We start from the raw sequence: 12,759 nt of genomic DNA, 5'->3' as shown, positions 1-12,759 counted from the left end.
CAAATAAATACAATTTTCTCATATAGACAAAGGGGGTAAAAATATGCAATGGAGAAAAGATAGCCTCTTCAACAAATGGTGCTTGGAAAATTGGAAATACATATGCAACAGAATGAAAATAAACCCATATCTCTCACCATGTATGAAACTAAATTCAAAATGGATTAAGGACCTCAGAATCAGATCAGAGACTCTGCAGGTTATAGAAGAAAAAGTATGTCCAGATCTTCAACATGTCGACTTAGGACCAGACTTCCTCATCAGGACTCCCATAGCACAAGAAATAAAAGCAAGAATCAATAAATGGGATAGAGTCAAACTAAAAAGCTTTCTCTCAGCAAAGGAAACTATCAGCAATGCGAAGAAAGAGCCTACAGAGTGGGAGAAAATCTTTGCCAATCATTCTTCAGATAGAGCACTAATCTCCAGAATCTATAAAGAACTCAAAAAACTCTACACCAAGAATGCAAATAATCCAATCGACAAATGGGCTAAGGAAATGAACAGACACTTCACAGAAGAAGATCTGTGAAGGAATCAACAAACATGGAAAAATGTTCAACATCTCTAGTAATAAGAGAAATGCAAATCAAAACCACCCTAAGATTCCATCTCACCCAAATTAGAATGGTGATTATGAAGAATACAAGCAACAATAGGTGTTGGAGAGGATGTGGGGAGAAAGGTACACTCATACATTCCTGGTGGTTCTGCAAATTAGTGCAGCCACTCTGGAAAGCAATGTGGAGATTCCTTAGAAAACTTGGAATGGAACCACCATTTGACCCAGCTATCCCACTCCTTGGCCTATACCCAAAGGACTTAAAATCAGCATACTACAGAGATACAGCCACATCAATGTTTATAGCTGCTCAATTCACAATAGCCAGATTGTGGAACCAACCTAGATGTTCTTCAATTGATGAATGGATAAAGAAACTGTGGTATATATATATATATATATATATATATATATATATATATACAATGGAATATTACTCAGCCATAAAGAATGATAAAATTATGGCATTTGCAGGCAAATGGATGAAATTGAAAAATATGCTAAGTTAGATAAGCCAATCTCAAAAAACCAATGGACGAATGATATCGCTAATAAGTGGATGATGACACATAATGGGGGGTGGGAGGGTTTAGTGTTAGGGTTAGAGTTAGGGTTAGGGGGGCAAGAATGGAGGAAGGAAGGACTGTATAGAGGGAAAAGAGGGGTGGGAGGGGTGGGGGGAAGGGAAAAATAACAGAATGAATCAAACAACATTACCCATGTAAATTTATGATTACACAAATGGTATGCCTTTACACCATGTACAAACAGAGAAAAAACAAGTATCCCATATGTTTACAATAAAAAAAGTACTATAATGAAAATATCAAACTAGGTAATGAAGGCATTGCTTGTGGAACCTGAGACATGATAAACTGCTTTATATTCTTCTGCATTTATGGTACATTGGAAGAAAACCTGGCAAAAATTCTTCAGTAATCACATCACTGTGGAACTACCTGCAGACACAACAAATAAATTCTTTGTGTAGTACAGTTTAGAACAATGATAAATTATTTTCTGTTCTTTAAAAAAAAAGAAAAGAAAATCATGAGGCACCATTACAGTGGCACCAAACATTTCCATGAACCAGGAATATTCCAAAGTAGATAAATGAATTTGAAAGTTCCCATTGACAATTAGGTTAACTATAATCTTTAACTACAAAGTAACAGAAATCAACCTGAAATGTGACTAAATAACTGATCCAAACCAGGCATTAAATGGCATGGATTATGAGAAGGCTAAAAATTTAACTTTATGAAAACATATTACTTGAATTTTCAGAAACTAAATTTAGGTTTATTTAGAAATTCAGATTTTTGATTGGAATCAAGCTTCTCTCTCCTCTGTGGAGACACAGGTTTTTAGGGAAAAATAATTCAACAACTCCAGTATGCTGTAACTGCAAAGTGATGGGACTGGCTCCAAAATCCACAAACAGACACTACTGGTACTCTCTCATAGAGGTTAACACTTTACTAAAATAAAAGGAACTGGTTCAGAGAACTGGAAATTACTGAAAGTAAAATGTGTGAGCTAGAAGCTTAAAGGGACATTGGAAATGCTTCCCTCCACCTGTTTCTTGATCAGGACAGGTTTGCAAAAGAAGCTGAGATTTGCTCTGGGCTACTGAACTCATTTGAAGGTAGGACAGTGATGGGCATTCCAATTTCTTTTCCCCAAGGCCTAGCTATAAACAACTACTTGTCCAAAACAGGAAAAGAAATATCATTAAAAATTGTAGGATAAGGGATGTGGTTATAACTCAGTGTACAACTCAGTAGGGAAGTAGAGTAATTACCTAGCATGTGTGAGGCACTGGGTTCAGCACCACATATAAATAAATAAAATAGAGGTCCATTGACAACTACATATTTTTTTAAAACTGTAGAATAAAATAATACATACAAAATGCAAGATTCTTAGAGAACCTAAAATAAGTCAATGGGCAAGAATTTCAACTAAAATTTAATATATTTTTAAAATTAAATGTTGACTGGAAATATTCAAATGAACACAAATCTTATTCTTGGTATCTTTCTTCCTCAAAATACTTTAACTACACTCTAGATCCACTTATTAGAAATGGGATAATAAAATTTTTGATAGATCAAAATGCTCTATGCAGGGACAACAGTAGAAATGGAGAATAACTTTCAGAGCACTACCTCATGCTGTGTGTGTTCTTAAAATAAGTACTTTAGTCAAAATAGGATCCAAAGGGCAGCAAACCCCCCACCTTCTTTTAGTGTTTCTTTGATCAGTGTTAAAGTGCTATGGCTGAAGATTTTTAGAACTATACAACCTGAACATTGGTCTCTGTACATGTCTTATCTGTGATTGCAAATCTTCATTCCCTTTCATATATGTATCATTTTTATTGTGATATTATTTTTTGTGGAATAAATACTTTGTGATGAGAGTGTTTAGAGGCAGTATGTTGGTTTTCTTATATTTACTTCAAATGACCCGAACTTTACTTTTTCCATATGGAAACAAGTTTGGAAATGTATCTTGTCACCTACCCCTAAAATAGTATGTATAAAATAGTCCAGTTTATACATAAAATAGTTTAACTCAATCAGATTTACAAAATGCCCTTTTATGCTTAAATATGCACAGGCACCTCTCCCACACATGCACACACCCTTTCTTAACACTACCTGGAACTGTAGGGTCCTGCACCCAGTGTTGACACTGGAGAACACACCATATTTACTACCCTCTCCCAGATGAGTCAGGTCCCCAATACTGTCTTTTATTTCAATAGATGACAAAATTTCAGTAATTGATAGCAACTGTTAGGTTGGAAATTAGGTGACTGTAGGGGCAAAGCTGAGCAGCTGGAACAAAGACCAGCCCGCCAAAAGGTGACCAGAAAGTTTGCAGCAACTGGACTAAACAAATTTGTTCCCTTCTTGAGAAGATTTACCTGTAACAGTTTATTTTCAAATGTTTGTTCCTTCACAAACTGAATGATTTCCTATTCTACCTACAAGAATACATTATCAAATGTGTGACTAGCCGTTCTCTGTGACCCTTTCTGGCACTGTAGGTGGATGGAAAGTTCCACTGACACTTCACACCCACCTGTCACTCAACAGGACCCCCATCCATCCCAGTCTATAAAAACCCTGGACAGCCAGGGCCACACACGATTTTCTCCAGGTCCCTGTTACCCCAGGGTTCTGGGAATTTCACCTGAGAGCCAAATTCCAATAAAGCTTGCTCTAGCCACTTTCTGTCCCATTTTACTTGGCTGCTAACTGTGCCCACCAAGCCCACTGAGCTTACATTTGGTGCCAAAACCTGGGAGTGGATTTTCGGTCTCCCCAGTGCCTTGGGGTTAAGGCCTACCCCTCCTCAGAAGAACCAGGAGATTCATCCCGTCCTGCTCAGCTCTACTCCTTTTTGCTCCATCCCACTTCAAAGTGAGGTAAGTTCCCTGGTTTGTTTGTTTGTTTGTTTGTTTTTTCCTATTTGCCACTCCAATTTCCCTTCCATTCCACTGGGGGTTCTGTTCCATTGGCGTGCCACAAACTCCCTCCGTCCATCCGGTTCTGGTCACCACAGAGATGTCTGGGCTTCCAGTTAGCCTCTGTGTCCATCTCACGTCCCCAAGAGTTGAGGGACATCTCAACTTTTGGCTCACCTGCCATCTTCCCGGTGTACACAAGTCAGAACTGGGACGTGTATTCTGCTTCTGTACATCTCTCTGGGTAAAATTGGACAGCTAATGAGAAATACTGGGAGCTCATTGGAACCCAAATCTCCTTTGGGCTGTATCCACTGCAATTTTACTAAACTAGGACTTCCCAGAGATTTAAGTCATAAGCAGTTAGTTTTTAATTCCACCTGGCCCCTATATATTCTAGATAATGGTTCAAGATGGTCACAAGAGGGCTCACTTGACTTTCAAATTCTTGCTGACTTGGGCGACCCTTGTCCTAAAGTAGAAAAGTGACTAGTATTTTATTCAGCCCTGGCCAAGCCTCAGTATGTTTTAGATCTCAAGATGGCCACCAAAAGGCACTCGCAACCATTCACAAGCTTTCTTTTTGGAATTTAGCACTCACTCCACTCCTTCTACCTGCTCCACCACCCATGCTCTCCTCCCCAGGGCGGTTCCAAACTCCACCCCCTCCATGCTCTGACCAGAACTCTGCCCCCTCTTTCTGTGCTCCTCCAGCTGAAAACCCACCCATCTCCTATGGATGCAACTCCCCCTTCCCTCTGCTTCCTCCTCAGAGCTCTCCCACCATCTCCTTCAGAACATCCCTCTGCCCAGTCTGTTCCCTCCTCCCCTGTTGGCACTAAAACTGAGGGAAATTACCCAGAATCCAGATGAGAATCCAGCTCTGTTTCTTAACTGCCTTACAGAGACTTTTACTAGATATACTAAACTGGACCCTAAATCTCCCTCTGGGGCTACAGTGCTAGCAACCCACTTCATTTTTCAATCAGCCCCTCATATAAGAAATAAAGCTCAAATGAGCTGAGGAGGGCCCTCAAACCCCTATCCAAGATCTGGTAAAAATGGCCTTTAAAGTCTGTAATGCCTAAAATTCAGCCAAATTGGCCAGGCAAGCTCATTTACAGAAAAAGGTGACACTCCAATCCCAAGCCTTGGTATTTGCCCTGTGGCCTGTGGCTCCAGTGAGAGCTTCAAAGGGAAGTCAGCAATCTTCTCCACCAGGGGCTTGCTTCAAGTGTGAACTTGAAGGTCACTGGGCTTGATGTCCAAGCCCACAGCCCCCCACCAGGTCGTGTCCCCCCTGCAAACAAGCAGGACACTGGAAGAGTGACTGCCCTATGGCCGGTCCCTTCTCAGTGTCTCTACACAGAGGAGTGGCCAGCCAGGCTATCCCTTCCCATGAGCTTTTGGGACTCACAGAAGACTGAAGGAGCCCGGACTCAAGGACCCTTTTAACCTTAGCGGAACCCAGGTTAAAAGCTCCAGGTAGCGGGTAAGTCCATAATTTTCCTTATGGACACTGGGGCCACCTATTCTGTCTTTTCTGCCCACTCTGAGTCTTTATTTTCTCACCAGATTTTGGTTATGGGGATTGATGGAAAACCCTCCTTCCCAAGCAGAACAGCTAGATTAGCCTGTGCCCTGGAGGGACATCCTTGTACACACTTGTAATTATTCCCTCCTGTCCTGTCCCCCTTCTAGGAAGAGATGTTCTCCAACCCCTAGGATCCACCCTACAGCTTCTTCCCAGGTACACTGCTAGTACTCACCTTCTACCTCTGTGTCATACATTCTCTAATGCCTCATCATCCAGACCTAGTCGACCCCCAAGTTTGGGATACTTCCAAGCCAGTCATAGCCTCCCACCACAAGCCAGTCCTTATCCAACTGAGACCTCAAGCTAAGTTTCCTTCACGTGCCCAGTTTCCAATTTCATGTACTCACAGGGAAGGACTTAAACCCATTATAGATTGGTTGCTTACTCAGGGACTCCTTATCCCTACTGACTCCCCTTGTAACACCTCCATACTGCCAGTACATAAACCCTCAGGTACCTATCACTTGGTCCAGGGCCTCCATCTAATTAATCAAGCAGTTATTTCCACCCACCCTGTGGTTCTTAACCCTTACACCATTCTTTCCCACATCCCCCCTTCTACCACCCACTTCACAGTCCTGGATCTCAAAGATGTGTTCTTTACAGTTCCCCTCCATCCTAACTCATTACCTCTTTGCCTTCACATGGGAGGATCCTACATCCTTTAGGTCTCAACACCTGACTTGGACAGTTTTACTCCAAGTCTTTCAGGACAGTCCTCACCTTTTTGGGCAAAACTTAGCTCAGGAATTGGCTACTTGTGACTTGGGAAATAGTATATTTCTGCAATAAGTGGATGACCTCCTCCTATGTAGCCCATCCCTCAAGGCCTCTCAGACTCACACTGCCCAGCTCCTTAACTTCTTGGGGTCTCGATGCTATTGAGTCTCCCCAGCCAAAGTCCAGCTCACCACCCCTTCAGTCACATATTTGGGCATACTCCTCACTCCTAAGAGTCTCACAACAGACAGAATCCAAGCCCTGCATGACTTACAGCCACAAGAAACGGCAGATTACATTCTGTCCTTCCTGGGTTTAACTGGATTTTCAGACACTGGGTCCCTAATTTTGCACTCTTTGCCAAACCCCTATAACAGGTAGCAAAAGAGACTCCACATAGGCCCCTTACCTCCCCCAAGATGATAGCTAATGCTTTTTACAAGTTCAAGGATGCTCTTATATCCTTCCCTGCTATCTCTCTCCTCAACCCTAACCGTCCTTTCCACCTCTTCACGAATGAAAAACCAGTGTTGCCACTGGTCTCCTCACGCAGCCAACTGGACCTTCTTACAGACTGGTGGCATATCTCTCCAAGCAGCTTGATTCCACAGTTTGCAGGTGGCTACCATGTCTCTGAGCACTCACAGCAGCAGCCAAGTTAACTAAGGAAGCTCTAAAACACCCTACTTCAACCAATTACTGTATTTTCCACCCATCAACTGCAGGACCCCTTAAACCATAAATCCCTTCCACTCCCACAGGTCCTAAAAATGCTACGTTCACCTTGTGAAAAACTCTTCAATTACCCACTCCTCTCACCAAACCTAACCATTTTTGTAGATGGCAGTTCTGTGCTGGGTCCTGATGGATGCTGTAGAGCTGCTTTACGCAGTTGTCACTACTGCCTCAGTTCTGGAAGCCAATTGCCTTCCAGAAGGAACCACTTCCCCAAAGGCAGAATTCTTTCCTCTGATCAGGGCTCTAATTTTATCCAAATGTAAACAGGTCAACATCCATACAGATTCCAAATATGCCTTCTTGATTGCTCACTCACATTGACCTATATGGAAGGAGTGTGAATTTTTCACCACAAAGTGCTCACCAGATAGGAAAGAAAAACAGAAGGTTCAAAGAATGGGAATGTATTCAGTAGAAAGTAAAAAAATGTTTCTAAGGTAGAAAGTTCTTGTGTGATGAAATATGTGAGGGTCAAATTAAGTGCTAAGAAAGTCTGTGTAAATAAAGGGCAAATTTCAACAAGTTTGCATATAACTAAGTTGGTTATATGTACATAAGACAGACTGTAGTCCAGCACCTGGGAATGTTCCTGTGCAGGGGCACAAGATGCCTGACTGCTGTGGCAGTACCCTCACTGGGGAGGCTCTGGGCAAGAATCCTATCAGCTCTGACATTGATCTCAGGCACACAGCTCTCAGGCAGGAAGGAATTGCTTTGCCAGATAATCAGTATTTCCTCAGTTCCCTTCTCTGGTTCCTGCCTGCCTTACAGTAACTTTGGACAGTGGACTTTCTTGAGAGCTACACAGAGCTCCTAACATTGCACTTTGCAGCTATGAAAAAGTTACATAGATGTCCTAGTCTCTGTAAGTTTCCTGAAAACAAAGAATAATGTTTACATACTCTTTAACCTGATAATAAGACATATATAAAGTTTGCTGATGCAAATTTAGAACTGCATTTCCATCAGAGAACAGAGTTCCATCTGATCTCTGCTTAATCTTCAAAATCTGTGTTTTGTGAAAAGCCATGCCTTACCTGAAATAAGGCTCTGCCTCATCCTGCTGAATGTTAGAATGGCTCCAAAGTAAGCCAGACTTTAATTCATTTAAAGTTGTGTTCAAAAGTTTGATGTTTATTGTAAAGACTACTGTGATCTCAAACAGGGGATATAATGAATAACTAAGACTCAGCTAAAATTCCGGATACCTATTGCACAAACTGAATATTTTACTGTTGGTGATTCCATTTTGTATTTTCCTTGTAAACTCTGTTGCCTGATTAACTTTTGCAGAAGTACTGTTTCAAGAGCAAACACCGTGAATTAACTTGAAATACTAAGGCATCACCGATAGGACAGATAATGTAAACCCCAATTAGATAAAAGGGGGTAAATAAATGTAAAGTCATAAACATTGAAGTTAAAGCCCAGCAGTCTTACTTTATGACTGGTGAAATTAGCTTGCTGGATGGTTAAGATCAAATTTAAAGATTGATTAAATACAGAGGCCAAGAAAAATCAGTAACAGGTTAATTTGACCAGCTTGATCTTAGACACATAACAAAACAGTTAAAACCAAAATATAGCCATTCTTGGGCATTTAACAGAAATATAGTTAAAAGCAACCTAAGATGTATACTTGTGTTAACTCCCCTAGAATAAATAAAGACTGGAAGCTACAAGAGATAAATTCTTAGGTGGATGGACCTGCTAACTATCAAGAGAAACTGCCAGAATCAGGAGTTTTTAGTCAGTGTAAGGTCTACAGATCCTCCTAAACTACATAGATAGGCTTAATCTATGCTTGCTAGTATGATTATCTAGCCCTAAGTCACAGAAATATAGAGATCTCTACTAAACACAGGTTATACTAACAAGAGGACTTGATTATGCAGTCACTGCCAAAACAAAAGCTAGAACAGCAACTCCAGAAGGTAGTAGAGGCATCTGCTGCCCCTCTGACATCCTTGCAAAGATGAATAACATTCATCGCTCAAGTTTCCTTGCAGAACTATTGAGCACTAGATCTGACAGCAGACAAAAGGGGAATACGCCTCTTCCTAAGAGAAGGATGTTGTTGCTGCTTCAATGAACTGGTCTAATGAAAGCAATGTCAAAACTCTCAAACTTCTAAATAAAAGGCTGAAGCAAGAAGAATCAAATGACCCCTGGCCAGGATGGCTGAACTCCACTCTTGTCACCTGGCTGACTCCTACCCTTATTCCCCTATTTGTAATATGATTTCAGCTAACTATTTCTCCCTGTCTTCTCAGATTTGCCTGGAACCACATAAGTGAGGTTGCCAAGGTGACCTACAACCAGATGCTCCTACACTCTTATAGCTGCCTCCCCACTGACCTAAAATCTGAACCTTTTTCTCCCCATGATGCCCCCTAACATGCAGGATGTAGCCAGATGGACTCCAGCCCCCTATATCACCAAAAAGTTTGGGATGTTAAGTCGGAAATTAGGTGACTGTAGGGGGCAAAGCTGAGCAGCTGGAACAAAGACCAGCCCACCAAAAGGTGACCAGAAAGTTCGCAGCAAGGTGGATGGAAAGTTCCACTGACCCTTCACACCCACCTGTCACTCAACAGGACCCCCTCCCTTCCCAGTCTATTAAAACCCTGGACAGCCAGGGCAATTTTCTCTGGGTCCCTGTACCCCTGGGGGCCTGGGAATTTCTCCTGAGAGACAAATTCCAATAAAGCTTGCTCTGGCCACTTTCTGTCCCATTTTATTTGGTTGCTGTTTCCACCAAGCCTGCTGAGCTTACATTTCGTCCTGCCGCCAAGCTCCCCGGAGCTTACAGCAACTATTTATAAGTACTTATCATGTATAACTGTTGTTCTAAGATTTTGTCAGAACTTACTTTTTCTGGTTATGGTGTTTTGATTATTGTTTTTAGAACAACTTAAAACTTATAGATTTTGATGAATATTAAATAATAATAGAATAATTTTGCTTTCAATTTCTGTGTCAATCAACACTTTTCTGAGTTTTTTATGTGTTAATTAATTTGGCCTGAACATTATCTACAGAACATTAAAGTAGTTATTGTTAAATATTCCCATTTACTTAAATGTAGTATCTAAGGCACAGGCCAGTGATTTGGATGAAAAAATTGATATTTAAACATAGATAATCTTGATAACATGCCAGAACTCTTACTCACTGTTTATGCTGTGGTTCCTTAAAATAACAACTCTTTTAAGATCACTATTATTATGCCCTGTGTTATCAGCTACATGATTTCTAAATTATAAATGTGGCAATTTTATATCTCTATATATTTACCACTTGTCAATCTGAGTTGAATACTCTGCAGAATCAAGAAGCACATCATGTGACCGATACCACAGTGTGACAACATCACTTGAGTAAGTCTTGTGGGAACTGACACAGATCTGGCTAGTCTTTACTAGGGAAAAGAAAAAAAAGAATTAAATATACTGAAATCCATTAATAATATAGAGGATTTATTAGTCCCTATCCTCACCATGACTCCATTCAACAGGGATACTGACATGGCTACTCAATGACTTCTTGAAGCTTCAACAAAATTGGTTTTATGAATTCTGCTGACTACATGTGGTATTGGGCTAGCATATCATTATATAATTAATCTAAATACAATAATTCTGAGACCACAAATTTTTTCTTACTTTTATGTGCTGAATGTATGTGGTATAAGGCGTAGATACTTAGTTTATCTTAATCTAAGTTAAAGTTTTCCTTTTGTCTATAAGTCATAGTGCCAAAATTATTTTCTAGCTGAAATTAAATTAATCCCAAATAGGTCAGTGACACTAAGATACACAATTTTACTTGCCACAGTTATAAACTTTTATCACCTTTAACCTAATTCTAACATTTACTTGCTATACCATTTTTTTATTAAATATCCTGAAGCCATTAGTCTATAATCCAGTTGAGTTTTACTAACAATTTTCTTGCAGAAATCCATTCAGAAAATGTTTCCATGGAATAAAAATTACAATGTATTCTGTCCTCTTCTTGTTACATGAATAAGTTTAGACTAAGAGAGACCTCATTGCTTTTGAGTATTACTAATTGTTGTAAATGATGCACATTTGCCATTCCTTTGTCAATTTAATATGGAATACACTAATTATCCAGAAATGAAGACTAGAGTTCTCAACTTTATGTGTCGTTAGCACTAGAGTTATTTTCATCTCTAAGCCTCTAAATCCTGATCACTTGAAGAAGGAGCAATTTTGAAAGGTAGATTAAGAAAATAAATTTATTTTTATCATATATTTTATTTTAAACAAGAGAATTTTTTAGCTGAGATTACTATTACATATAACTTTATATGACACATAACTTTATATATCTGATTAAAATATGAAAAATATCAAAAACCATAAATCAATACTTTATTACATTGGATAAAAATTGCATAAGCAATACCAGATATTTGAATTATGGCTAACAGTAACTGAACAATGTTGACAATATTTTATTTATTATTGATTTTACTATTAATCTCCCAACTTTGAGAAATAAGTAAAACAAATTATTTTCTATAACTTTTGGTAATTAATATGATAGAAGGTGGCTTTCTGATTTATCTTTCAGATGCTAAGACTGAGTTATAAGGAGGTAAAGAACAGAGATATGAATTTGCTTATCCTATAGCTTTGCAAGTTGCCAGTTGTAGCTCCCCCAATACTTTACTCTCCTGCTCCTGAGAAGATCATGAACAAGCATGTTTGTCCAAATAGGTTCCTGGTCTACAATCAGAATTTTGGTATTGGTATGAAATGAAATATACAGTCTCTCAAACTCCACTAAATAATGTCACATGATTCTGCAACCACAATTGGGGACAGGCAGTTAGTGTAGAATTAGGGGATCAGGTCAAATGGAGGAAATGAAGGCCTAGAAAGCCATCTGCCTCTGGAAGGTGGAGACTGCCCCAAGTGGAATGTTAAGGATATCCAGAGCTCATTGATTACCAAATTTACCTGCCCTTATCAAGGACTGCAAGCATGGAGCTGCTAATTAATGCCCCCTGGACCCTAGTCTGGCTGAATCACTTTGACCTTCCCCCTGCCTCATCTGCTTCTCACTTTTTACATCTCATCTGCAAAACCAGGCCTAGTCATGTAGACAGGAAGGAGAAATAAGGGGGGAGAGAACTGGAGAACAAAAGAGAACTTAACCTATAAAAGTTGTAGGGTACACTCACTTCTTGGGACTTTAGAATATCAGCCATGGCCTCCTTCTTTCTCCCCAGAGAAGTCTGTATTATTAACTTTAAATAAAACCTCCTTAATATGCTTGCCTTGGCATGCTTCTCTAGTGTTCAAACTCCAACATTAGAGGGAGCAGAACTCGTCACCAGTAAATGGCGGTATCAATTCTACACAAGTCAATTTTTATCATTAATGAAAATGACTATTTTGTAATTCCTAGACCTCTGATTTTCACTGGTCATGAAAAAAGGGTAGAATTATCAGAAGGCTCAAGAACAATTTACATTATAAAGACTCAAACTGAAATGACTCTCACTTACTTGAAGCCCCAAGTGTATTTACTATGCAATAAAATAAATAACAAAAGCAACAAAGTTGGTTATATTATGTCATGGAAATATCAGAATTTCTTTTCTCTGTCTTTTGCTTTTTTCTTTTCTTC

General features: G+C 39.7%; 1 pseudogene; it reads right to left on the bottom strand.

Annotated features, from left to right (window-relative positions):
- Nucleotides 1-12,759, bottom strand: part of LOC124973318 (cyclin-dependent kinase 17-like) — a 148,614-nt pseudogene that overhangs the window by 90,804 nt on the left and 45,051 nt on the right.

Source organism: Sciurus carolinensis, assembly GCF_902686445.1.
Source record: "Sciurus carolinensis chromosome 14 unlocalized genomic scaffold, mSciCar1.2 scaffold_124_arrow_ctg1, whole genome shotgun sequence".
In the NCBI taxonomy this organism is placed as follows: Eukaryota; Metazoa; Chordata; class Mammalia; order Rodentia; family Sciuridae; genus Sciurus; species Sciurus carolinensis.
Note: the sequence above shows the minus strand (reverse complement) of the source record. Positions and strands in the feature narration are given on the sequence as shown.